We start from the raw sequence: 12,617 nt of genomic DNA on the forward strand, positions 1-12,617 counted from the left end.
AATGGAACAGAAGATTCAGTAAACTATATGTTAATTTGCAGTCCTTACCTAACCAATAAACAACATGTGTATAATGCATTTGCTTACAAATTTTAGGGAATCTTAAATCAGTTCTCAAAATTTAGCTTCATAGAAAACTTGGCCAAAATAGCTGATTAACTAGCAGTGAGATTACTGAAGAGAAAATACTGAAAAAGGTGGCCTAGAAAATTCATTTTTAAGCATATGGATTGAAGGACAGGATGAAAGAAATAAAAACTGATGGCTGAGGAGTTAAAAACAAAACACTCCAGGGAAGCAGTGGGATTTCTTCTGGATTAGTTACTAACTTTCCTCGTCAATTTGCTCTAATATGTGTGGAATAGGTTATTTAGATGAGGCAATATTTTTTATGGTTATGGCTACAGCTCTAGAGTAGAATTATTAATCTGTTTTGGATCACTAAACTCTGTACGTACCTTTTATTAAAATTCCACTCCCTTCTCAGCTACCCATTATGATATTCCATTTTAAAGTAATTCTCCTTGGGACATCTGGAGATGTCCAGTCAGTTAAGCTTCTGACTTGGGCTCAGGTCACCATCTCCCAGTTCATGAGCTCGAGCCCCACGTTGGGCTCTGTGCTTATAGCTCAGAGCCTGGAGCCTGCTTCAGATTCTGTGTCTCCCTCTCTCTCTCTCTCTCTCTCTCTCTCTCTCTCTCTGCCCCTCCCCTGCTCACGCTCTGTTTCTCTCTGTTTCTCAAAAATAAAGATTAAAATAAAATAAAGTAATTCTCCTTTGTTAAGTGATCCATTGCTTTCCTCAAAAAAAAAAAAAAAAAAGGCAGTGAGAGGCAGATCTCTAAAAGAGATCTTCCTTTTTCCTCTTCTCCTTTTCCTTCTTCTTCTTACTTTGCAATAACAGAAGGATTCCTGGAATAGGGATGCTAGAAAATCTATCTTTTTGGAGTTCCCCCATTATAAAAGTGTGGGAAAACTGATTTCATTTTCCAAACAAGCAGTAGAAAAGAATTGTGGCCAAATTTCATGCAAAAAAATATTATGAGAAAAGAAGAAATAAGGAGACTAAAACCCACACACACAATGATGAAAACTCTTCAGAAAGATATGCAAACACATTGTGAAACTGTAAAATCTAATATTTCCAAATAAGCTAAAAAATTTTAAGAAAATATAGCAGCCATTAAAAAAAGACCCACATAAATTAGCATTAGGAAAACTCAAAAACTGCAAAACAAGAACCTGGGGTTCTAAAGCGGGAAACCAAGATTTCTGCTAATCTTCTTTCATCTGTCCCTTCAAAGACCAACTGGAACCCATTCATCTCTGGGCTAGCTTGGCCTTTGCCATGGCCCTCAGCAATATAGATATGTCATAGCAGATTAAGCACATGATAGCCTTCATTGAACAGGAAGACAATGAGAAAGGAAAAGAGGCAAAGGCAATGCAAAACATTAGAAAGGTGCAATCTCGTGCAAACAAAAAGACTGAACGTTACAGAATATTATGAAAGGGAAAATGCAGGTTGTGTAGCAGAAGGAAATTTAAATGTCCAACTTGAATCAAGAAAATTTAAAAGTCCTCTGAGCCAGAAGTGACCTTCTTACTGACCCAAGAAAAGCAAAATAGATGCTCAGTAAGGTGGTAAAAGATACAACCAGACACTGAGTGTTGGAAACACTGGTCGTCAAGGGTTTATACCAGTTGCTATAGCTTCTAATGACTGTTTGCTGCAGGAATCAGGATCTCCTTCCATTAAAGGCGGCTGAAGTGCAAAAACTTAGCCCTGTAGACAAAATCCCACGAAAAAGATGCTGAGGTCTAAATTGATCAGAGGCCTACTTGTCTGACTAAATAGCTGGCAGTGTTGAAATCCATGATGAGGTCACAAAATAAAGGTTTCCAATACCCTAAAAAGCCAGCTGGATCTCTTAGGTTCAGGAATGATGCCAGAAATACGGTGAGCCTTGTTTGGCATGAATAGCAACAGAAAGGTTTTGGATTAAGCCTTTGGGAGGTGGAGCTTTCTCCACTGCATGTAACTATAATAATAAAGCATCTGATATTTGAAAAAAACAGGATTTTCTAGGTCACTTCCTTTTTGATGTTCTGATATAGTTCTCTATTCATTAGTGGAATACCTCTTCCATAGCTATTGCCTTTGTTCTAATCATTAACATGGGGAGAAAGATGCCCTTGAAATACAGGAACATGCCTCCAATTCTAGAAGTAATGCAACTTTCAGGGGTTCTGAGCATGAGGTAGAGGAGATCAGACAATGGTTGTATGACTTTCATCCAGTTTTCTGCCCTTTTTCTACTTCCAGAGATCTAATTCAGAGAATTTTACGTGAGACAGACCAGGGACTAGACTTGAGTCCCCTCAGTCCTGACCACAAAATCCAGTGTTCCTGGACAGCTGAAACCCTATGCCTGTTGAGTAGCATGTTTGCAGATACGCAGAAGCAGGCTGCTTCCCAAAGAAGGGATTCTACTAGGAAGACTGGCAAAGACCCAAGCAAACCAGTCTGCACGAAGGTGGACTCCAGTGCTGCCCTTTCACCTATTTGTTCCCTCATTACAATACAAAAAATCACTCCCAGAGGTGGGGATTTAACACGCTAATGAGACATGTGGTACATGATGAAGCATGTTTTGTCCGCTGTACCTACATGCTTAGATGTCACTCCTTTCCCACATCAGTTTCTTTAAAACCTTGCCTCAGCCTTTGTTTGGAGAGGCAGCATGAAGGACCCTTTTGTTTGTGCTATGTCCCTTGCAGGGGAGCCCAAGCCCTAATAAAAGCCTTGCCTGGACTCTGGGCTGATGGCTCGGAGCCTGGAGCCTGTTTCCGATTCTGTGTCTCCCTCTCTCTCTGCCCCTCCCCCGTTCATGCTCTGTCTCTCTCTGTCCCCCAAAAAATAAATAAAAAAAAATAAAAAAATAAAAAAAGCCTTGCCTGGAAACTCCAGCTTGGCCTCTAGTAAATTTCTATTGCTTGGAGAGCCCAAGGTCCTGAGTGGGTGACATAAGTACCTTTAAGTCTCTGCTCTTTTGATTTAAAATGCATGTGGCAAGCATTCATTATTGCAGTAGTAGCTTCGCTGTTATTTGGGCCTAGTAGTTTTCCTCATAAGTAAATGTGAAACAGGTTTATGTGAGGAGAAAAATGAAAAAACTCAGGACATAACTAAATATTTCTTAACAAAGCATAAACAAGAAGGAACATAGAGCATATAAAAGCAACAAATAGTATCTTAACAGAAATAGAACTATAAGAGAAGAAAAATGCTAAAAATCAAACAGAAATGAAGGAAAGGGTGAAAAGGATTTGAAAGTAACAGATAAAGAAGACAAAGAAAGTTCCTACATATGTATATCCAGAAATACCCAAAGAAGAGAACCACAGCAATAGAACAGAACAAATGTGAAAATAATCTAAGAAACTTTTCCTGACCAAAAAAAAAAAAAAAAAAAAACAAAACCCAAAAAGAAACCTGGAAAATCTATTGAAAAGCAAATCATGTGCCTGAAAAAACTGACCCCAAAATGGCCGACATCAAGAATTATTCTAGTAAGATGAATGAATTTTAAATGCTTATTTATTTATTTTGAGAGAGAGAGAGAGAGAGAGAGAGAGAGAGCCAGCAGGGGAGGAGCAGAGACAGAGAGGTAGAGAGAGAGAATCCCAAGCAGGCTCTGTACTGTCAGCAAAGAGCCTGACACGGGGCTCAATCCCATGAACCATGAGATCATTACCTGAGCCAAAATCAAGTCAGATGCTTAACTGACTGAACGACTTATACACCCCACTAATGAATTTTAAAGAATAACTTTAAATATTTTTTTATATCAAGGAAAAAAACCCAAAAACAAAAATGCAATCACTTATAAGAGAAATGATATCAATTGCCAGATCTTTCTACCTCAACCCTTTATGGGTTAAAGATAGTGACATATTTAACACACTCAAGGCAAGAAAATGTGACCTAAGGGTTCTGTACCATGCAAACTTATATTCAAGTATAAAGACCATAGACAAATTGTTATGAACATTCGTGAACTAAAGAAATATTGTTTCCATGCCCCTTCCTAAGATATCTACCGGAGAATAAGCTTCCAACAACCAAAATGACTAGACAGACATCAACATCAGGACTGGTGGGAACCATTACATATATATTGACTTATGGAACTAAGACAAAATAATGGATACAAAGGACAGGGTATAATATGTTATTGGTCATATGCTCTAATGAGGTGGAGAGTACAATTATCAAACATAGGAGGAGGGGGTGTGAAATGGGGAGAACATATGAAAAGTAGAACAGGCAAGCTGACTGCCTTATAGTTATTACCTGAAAATAAGAAGATATTACTTCACATCAGATGCTGGGATAGAGTAAGAGGAGGAAGGAAGAAAAGGTGGTCAACCAATTTTGATTATTTCTCATAGTAGATAATAGAAAATTACTAAGGGTACAACATAATGGTATTAGTATACAAGCAGCCATCCAAGCAAAACCAAAAATTTTACCAGTAAAAGAAAAGCTGGGGGGGGGGGGGATGGAAGGGGAGAGGAAACAAAGATTATTTGTACAGAGCGCTTAATATGTATCTATTAATATAATATAAAGATAATATGGCAGTATGAGAGCCCTTGCCAGAGCAATTAGGCAAGAAATCGAAATGAAAGCCATCAAAAATTGGAAGGAAAGAAGTAAAACTGTTATTTGCAGATTAAATGATATTATACATAGAAAATCCTAAAGACTCCATCAAAAAACTATTTGAACTAATAAAAGAATTCAGTAACATTGCAGGATACAAAAGTAATATACAAAACTCTGTTGCATTTTTATGCACTAATAATGAACTATCAGAAAAAGAAATTAAGAAAACAATCTCATTTGCAGTTTCTTCAAAAAAGAATCAAATACCTAGGGATAAATTTAACCAAGGAGGTGATAAACTTATACATTGAAAACTGTAAGACATTAATGAAAGAAGTTGAAGAAAGCATAAATAAATGGGAAGATATTCCATGCTCAAGGATTAGAATAATTAATATTGTTAAAATGTAATACTGACCAAAGCAATCTACAGATTCAGTGCAATTTTTATCGAAATTCCAACAGCATTTTTCACAGAAATACACAAACAATCCTAAAATTTGATATGGAACCACAAAAGATCCTGAACAGTCAAAACAATCTTGAGAAAGAACACATCATGCCCCTTGATTTCAAACTACTACAAAGCTATAGTAATCAAAACAGCATGGTATTGGCATAAAAACAGATATGAAGATCAATGGAACAGAATAGGGACACCAGAAATAAACCCACATCCATATGGTCAATTAACAAAGGAGGCAAGAATATAAAATGGGAAAGGGACAATCTCTTCAATACATGGTACTGGGAAAACTGGACAGCCACATGAACAAAGAATAAAGCTGGACCAGAATCTTACACCATACACAAAAATGAACTCATAATGGATTAAAGATTTGAACCTAAGACCCATAACCATAAACCTAACACCCCTAGAAGAAAACATAGATGGTAAGCTTCTGCAGTTCTTTTCTTGATAGTAACAGTTTTTTAAAAAGGCACATCTTAAATATTCCTTTGCCCTTTCCCCTGGCATAGGAATGTGAAATACAATAAGACATGTAAGTGCTTTTCTTTCATCAGTGTTCCTCATGTGCTGAAATAGTAACTAGCCAAAGACGAATAGCTACTTTCTTCTAGGGGCACTTGTAATTCAAAAGAACATAAATCAAAGTCAAGTTAATCAAGCTATGCAATCCATTATATTTAGTATTTCTTTGTGCTATGAAATAGTGGTTAAATCCACAGCTGGAATACCCCCTTATCAAATAAAGACCCTAGTAAAATCAGCGTACTTGTTTGAGAATGACACATGAAATTATAAAATTCCATTTAACCTATTTCACACGTAAGAAGTTTCTTATTCAAATTCGAAAACGTAATATTTAAGTTCCGAAGTTCTTGATCAGTGAATTCTTAATCAGTATAGTAGAGTATATAGGCTAAATTTACACTAGCATCATTCATTACTTGAGAACTAATAAAATTAATGAACTAGCACTAAAGCAGGTAGATTATTTCTTTAGGCAAATATATAAGGAGCTTTATAATAAGTTATTTCCAGAGTGTTTAGATAAGTTTAATTATCTGGGTGTGGAAAAAAAGTTAACATAGCAGTCCTAACTGCTTATACTTTAAAAATCCTTCTTGGGGACACCTGGGTCACATAGTCAGTTAAGCTTCCGACTTTGGCTCAGGTCATGATCTCACTATCTTTGAGTTTGAGCCCTGCATCAGGCTCTCTGCTGAGAGCTCAGAGCCTGGAGCCTGCTTCAGATTCTGTGTCTCCCTCTCTCTTTGCCCCTTCCCCACTCACGCTCTGTTTCTCTCTCCAAAAAATAAAGAATAAAAACATTTAAAAAATTAAAAATCCTCCTTATAGTGTTGGCCCTTAGTTGGCATCTGGGCACATGGATTTCAAGAAGCTTCCTACCACTAACTGGTATGAGTGGTTCAGTGTCTAAACTGTTTGTACAAACAAGATCATCTTCTGCTTTTCTTCTAAGAGATTGAAATTTAGGTATGTGCAAGACAGGGAGTAATATGATCAGACCCCAATAGAAACCCTGGGTGTTCAATCTCTAATGAGTTTCCCTGATTGGCAACATTTCCCACAATTTGTCCCACCTTGTTGTTTGAAGAATTAAGCTCATCCTGTGTGACTCCACTGGAAAAGGAATCTTGAAAGTTTACATCTGGTTTACTTAGCCCCATGTCCCTTTTCTCTTTGCTGGTTATGCTCTGTATCCTTTCACTATAATAAATCATAACCATGAGTATAACTACACGCTGAGTCCTGGGAGTTCTCCTAAGGAATTACCAAAACTCAGAATGATCTTGAGGACTCCCAACACAATCCCCTAATCTACTTTTACAAGAATCATTCAATTTGATGATTAGTTGTGTATACCTCAATATAGGAAATGACTTCTACAGGCATTACTAATGAAAATGTAGGGATTCCCTAAGCACTACAAATCAAGAAATCTACACAATTGATTTTAATTGTAACTTAAGAGTTTGGTTACAGTGGTGTAACCAATGTTATGAACCATTGGTAAGAAATTCTCTTTCAGCTGTTGTCAGGATGTTATCTAAGATGACATCCTGACATTCTAGAGTGCCCTCTATTAGGTGGGAGCCCAGGGCAAAATTCAGATCTCTTTTGACTAAATTATGCTTACCTTGAACTGTATGTTTTGCTTTTATTATATAGCGACTCTAATGAGTGGTTGAGGGTTTTTTGTTGTTTTTTTTTTAAACTAGAAAACTAATAGTCAAATTACAATCCAGTCTAAACCACTGTACAAGATAGTATCTTATACATATTTCTCTGCACTAAACTCAGCTATACTATTTTCTGACTCGTATTTTTTTTAAGTTTATTTATTTTGAGAAAGAGAGAGAGAGAGAGACAGTGCAAGTGGGGGAAGGGCAGAGAGAGAGAGAGGTAGAGAGAATCCCAAGCAGACTCTACACTGCCTGCACAGAGCCTGACGTGGGACTCGAACCCATAAATCATGACATCATGACCTGAGCCGAAACCAAGAGTCAGATGCTTAACCGACTGAGCCACCCAGGCGCCCCTGTTTTCTGACTCGTATTTTTAACATGACCTAAATTCCTCAGTATTTTTCTAACTCCTTTACTGTTTATATTACTGCCAGACATTTCAAAACTTTTCAGATGAGGCATGCAGGAAGGAACTTTTCAGATAAGCTGTACAGGAAGGGAGAAAAGAAGTACTGAATCTGTAAAACATCCAAAGAAAGATTAGTGGGAAAAAAACGGCAAGCAGTTAACACTGGAAAATGGGAACCAAAGACTGAAAATTCTAAGTGATTAAACACTTTTAAAATCAAGGCAGCATGTTGGAAGTTTCATTTCCTTTAAATAAATATGACTATTTTACCTTTTTTCCTCATAAATCTGATACTTATGTTAACTTGTCAACAGCAGAATATATGAAGACACTTGGGTTTATGCTTGAACTCAAGGCAATTCCCTTTTGGAAACTAAAAGTTCATTAATACATATTCCAACTTAAGAATACATTTTCTTTTTCTCAAAAGTTTACATACATTTAAGAGCAAGTGTTTGAAACTTGGAACACATTTTTCCACAGAAATGTTATTACAAACAGTGGTTAATTCCCAGGCATCCCAGTAAACTCAATAAACTCATAAAGAACAAAAGTAGACATTTGTAATGAAAATGGTATAAACATGAAAAGATGCTCAACGTCACTCCTCATCAGGGAAATACAAATCAAAACCACACTGAGATACCACCTCACCCCAGTCAGAGTGGCTAAAATGAACAAATCAGGAGACTATAGATGCTGGAGAGGATGTGGAGAAACGGGAACCCTCTTGCACTGTTGGTGGGAATGCAAATTGGTGCAGCCACTCTGGAAAACGGTGTGAAGGTTCCTCACAAAATTAAAAATAGACCTACCCTATGACCCAGCAATAGCACTGCTAGGAATTTACCCAAGGGTTACAGCAGTGCTGATGCATAGGGGCACTTGTACCCCAATGTTGATAGCAGCACTTTCAACAAGAGCCAAATTATGGAAAGAGCCTAAATGTCCATCAACTGATGAACGGATAAAGATGTGGTTTATATATACAATGGAATACTACTTGGCAATGAGAAAGAATGAAATCTGACCATTTGTAGCAACGTGGATGGAACTGGAGAGTATTAATGCTAAGTGAAATATGTCAGGCAGAGAAAGATAACATATTTTTTCACTCATATGTGGATCCTGAGAAACTTAACAGAAGACCAGGGGGGAGTGAAAGGGGGGGAAAAAAGTTACAGAGAGGGAAGGAGGCACACCATAAGGGACTCTTAAATACTGAGAACAAACTGAGGGTTGATGGGGGATGGGGGAGAGGGGAAAGTGGGTGATGGGCATTGAGGGCACCTGTTGGGATGAGCACTGGGTGTTGTATGGAAACCAATTTGACAATAAATTATATATAAAAAAATAAATGAACACTTAAAAAATAAACGTTAAAAAATAGTGTAAAACCCTACTATGAAAGAAACCTTGCCTTTTAAATTCAAAAGTTAAAATTAAACATGCAATTTAAATTGAAAATAGCATAACCAATGTTACACAGTGAGCAGGGCCTCACTTTGGGCTTCTGCATATCCTTAAACATTGCAAATGGGGAGGGAGAAGTGGAAGATTTTGAACTCAGGTGGGTGGGCCTTGGAGAGACCCTATGCACAGTCTGGAAAGGAAAGTACGTTGTATTTACCCAGACTGGGGTGGGGGTGGTTTCTACTCTGATTTCTGGGAGTACAATGATGTTGGTACACCATAGGAGAGTAAAAGGGATGGAAAGGGGATTTTGGCTTCTCAAAATCCTAGAATCATTAACATGCTACTATCTAGAGCCGGGGTAACAGGGTGTATCTCTGGGCTGCTGGTAAGCATGAATGACCAGTTGGCTAACTCTTCAAGCAGGGGGGACCTAAGTACCCAGGTGGGTAGCCGCAGGCTGTGGATCTGGGCATCTCTAGCAGAGAAGCAACGTGGATTCACACAGGAGACCTGTGAAAATGCTGACGGTGTGAAGAAGACATAAATAACCAACATGGAAGATCAGAAGAGGAGACAAAAGTGTAAGAGGTGTTTCCTGCGTGGCGCCAGCCGACGTTAGCCCCAACTGGGCTCAACGTCTCTAAAACATGGCTAGGCCTGTGTTTGATGTATTTCAGGTTTGTCTATCCTGGTTTGGGGAGGCACTTCACAAGTAATCCTCATTCTAAACACTACACATTTGTTAAATTAAAATAAGAAAATATTATACCATAAAAAGAATTATAAGAATTTTTCAAAAGCATATTTAAAACAAATATTTTTAAAACTCCTGTATTTTTGGGGCACCTGGGTGGCACAGTCGGCTAAGCGTCTGACTCTTGATTTTGGCTCAGGTCATAGTCTCATAGTTCATGAGTTCAAGCCCTGCGTCAGGCTCTGTGCAGACAGCATGGAGGCTGCTTGGGATTCTTTGTCTCTCTGCCCTGCCCCGCCACCTCTCTCAAAAATAAACATTTTTTTTAAAAATCTTATGTTTTCAAGTATTTAAAAAAATTTTTTTAATGTTTATTTTTGAGAGAGACAGCATGAGTGGGGAAGGGGCAGAGAGAGGGAGACACAGAATCCAAAGCAGGCTCCAGGCTCTGAGCTGTCAGCACAGAGCCCCACGTGGGGCTCAAACTCACGAACCGCGATAGCATGACCTGAGCCCAAGTCGGACACTTAACTGACTGAACCACCCAGGTGCCCCTCCAGTATTTTTTTTTAAACCATACTTATTTATCATGAACCATAAACTTAAACAAAATAAATTTTTTAACTTGCTCTTTCTCCCCCTCTCCAGACACCCTCTCCACTAATGCATACAAGCTGGTAGACATCCTTCTGTACGTTTGTAATTTTCCACTAAGTATTCAAATACATATGAATTTGAATAATTCATTTTTTATGACACAAAAATATGTACTAATAATATCTCAAAAGCAAATCTTAGTAGATGTATGATATGCCATATAGCATAGGGAGGCCAAATTTATTTAACCATTCATTTATTGACAGGTATTCACTTTTTTCCTTTGTTTTGCATTTTTGCCACTGGAAATACTACAAGAAAATTCTTTATACATGTATTTTCTGTTATTCAAGTTTATGCTCACTCACCCCAAATATCTCACCAGCTTATGACAATAAAAGTTGGCTTCTGGTTCCCACCACTGCCTAACTCAAGGTGGGCTATTATTACGAGGCATTTGCCTCCAGTAGTGATTCAGGGATCCATCTTACGGTTTTGCTATCTTAGAGTCCTTCATTTCCAGCAGGAAGGATGTGAGAGAACTTGGAAGATGAGAAGGATTTTTTTAACTAAAATTCTTTATTTCAGTGTACTGACACAATGTTACATTAGTTTCAGGCGTCGAACATAGTGACTTGACAAGTCTGTATGCTACGCCATTTTCACAAGTGTAGCTACCATCTGTCACCATACGATCTCATTGACTATTCCTTATGTTGTGCCTTTTATTCCTGTGACTTAATCATTCTGTAACGAGAAGCCTGTATCTTCCACTCCCCTTCCCCCATTTTGCCCATCACCACCTTCCCTCTCCTCTAGCAGCCATCAGATAGTTCCTTGTATTTACAGGTCTGATTCTGCTGTTTATTCATCTGTTATGCTTTTTAGGTTCCACATCTGAATGAAATCATATATTTGTCTTTTTCAGTCTTATTTCACTTAGCAGAATACCCTCTAGGACCATCCATTGTTGTCACAAATGGCACAATCTCCTATTTTATGGCTGCATAATATTCACACACACACACACACACACACACACACACACACACACACACACACACTTTATCCATTTGTCTACTGACAGACACTTGGGTTGCTTCCATATTTTGACTATTGTAAATCATGCTGAAATAAACATAGGGGTGCGTATATCTTTTCAAATTAATGTTTTCATTTTCTGTGGGTAAATACCCAGAATTATTGCATTATATGGTGTTCCTATCTTAAATTTTTTGAGGAATTTCCATACCGTTTTCCACAGTGGTCATCCCAGTTTATATTCCTACCAGTGGTGAGTGGGAGTTCCTTCTTCACATCTTCATCACTTGTTATTGTCTTTTTGATGTTAGTCTTTCTGACAGGTGTGATATCTCGTTGTGATTTTGATTTGCATTTCCCTGATGATTACCAATTTTGAGCATTTTTCATATATCTGTTGGCCAGAAGATGAGGATTTATGAGGAAAACTGGATGTGGCTTAGTATGCTTCTGCCCAGATTCCATTGGCTACAACCCAGTCATGAGATCCTTACCTAATTGCAAAGGGAGGCTGGAAAATGCAGTCTGCCTGTGAGGGCAAACAGCGGAAATGAATGAGCATTCAACCACTTTTGCCAAATACCCCTTTACATACTCGTAACTTTATTTCAAACGGTTTATTTCTGGACTGACATTTCTGGACTATGAAATTGCTACATCGTGTGCATGATCACTTTGCAAAAGACCATAATAACTCCTATTTCTGTCAGCGGAGTAAAAATGCTCAGCACCATTCTTCCTGTTCTAAATCTCCCCTCTTAAAGTGCTAAAAGACTAGAAACTGAATTGACTAGATTCTTATGTCAACAGGGTCCTGGTTTACCTTCCACCAATGAGAGGCATTCTTGCTGTAACATTAGGAAGGGCAAAGAAAGCAAGCAGCTTTTATTTCATTGCACACGTGGACAGCAGAAATGGCACATGCACCGGCTTCCAAGTAATGTTCTGCATTGTGCAGTTTATTGGCAACGGTTTGGCCTGAAATTCCTGCACCACTGGATTTCTAGAAGCCAGGAGGAACTTCTACTGACTTGTTTCCTTAGTCTGATGGTTTAGGGAGCATATCATTTCTTATATAAAATCTCTTCCTACTTGAAATATTTAAAGTAATT

The 12,617-nt window shown here is 38.1% G+C and overlaps 1 pseudogene; it reads left to right on the forward strand.

Moving 5' to 3' along the window:
* The first annotated feature begins 727 nt into the window (after nucleotides 1-727).
* LOC123384526 lies at nucleotides 728-3,680 on the forward strand (annotated as a pseudogene).
* The last annotated feature ends 8,937 nt before the right edge of the window (nucleotides 3,681-12,617 follow it).

This window comes from Felis catus, chromosome A1, assembly GCF_018350175.1.
Source record: "Felis catus isolate Fca126 chromosome A1, F.catus_Fca126_mat1.0, whole genome shotgun sequence".
Taxonomy (NCBI): domain Eukaryota; kingdom Metazoa; phylum Chordata; class Mammalia; order Carnivora; family Felidae; genus Felis; species Felis catus.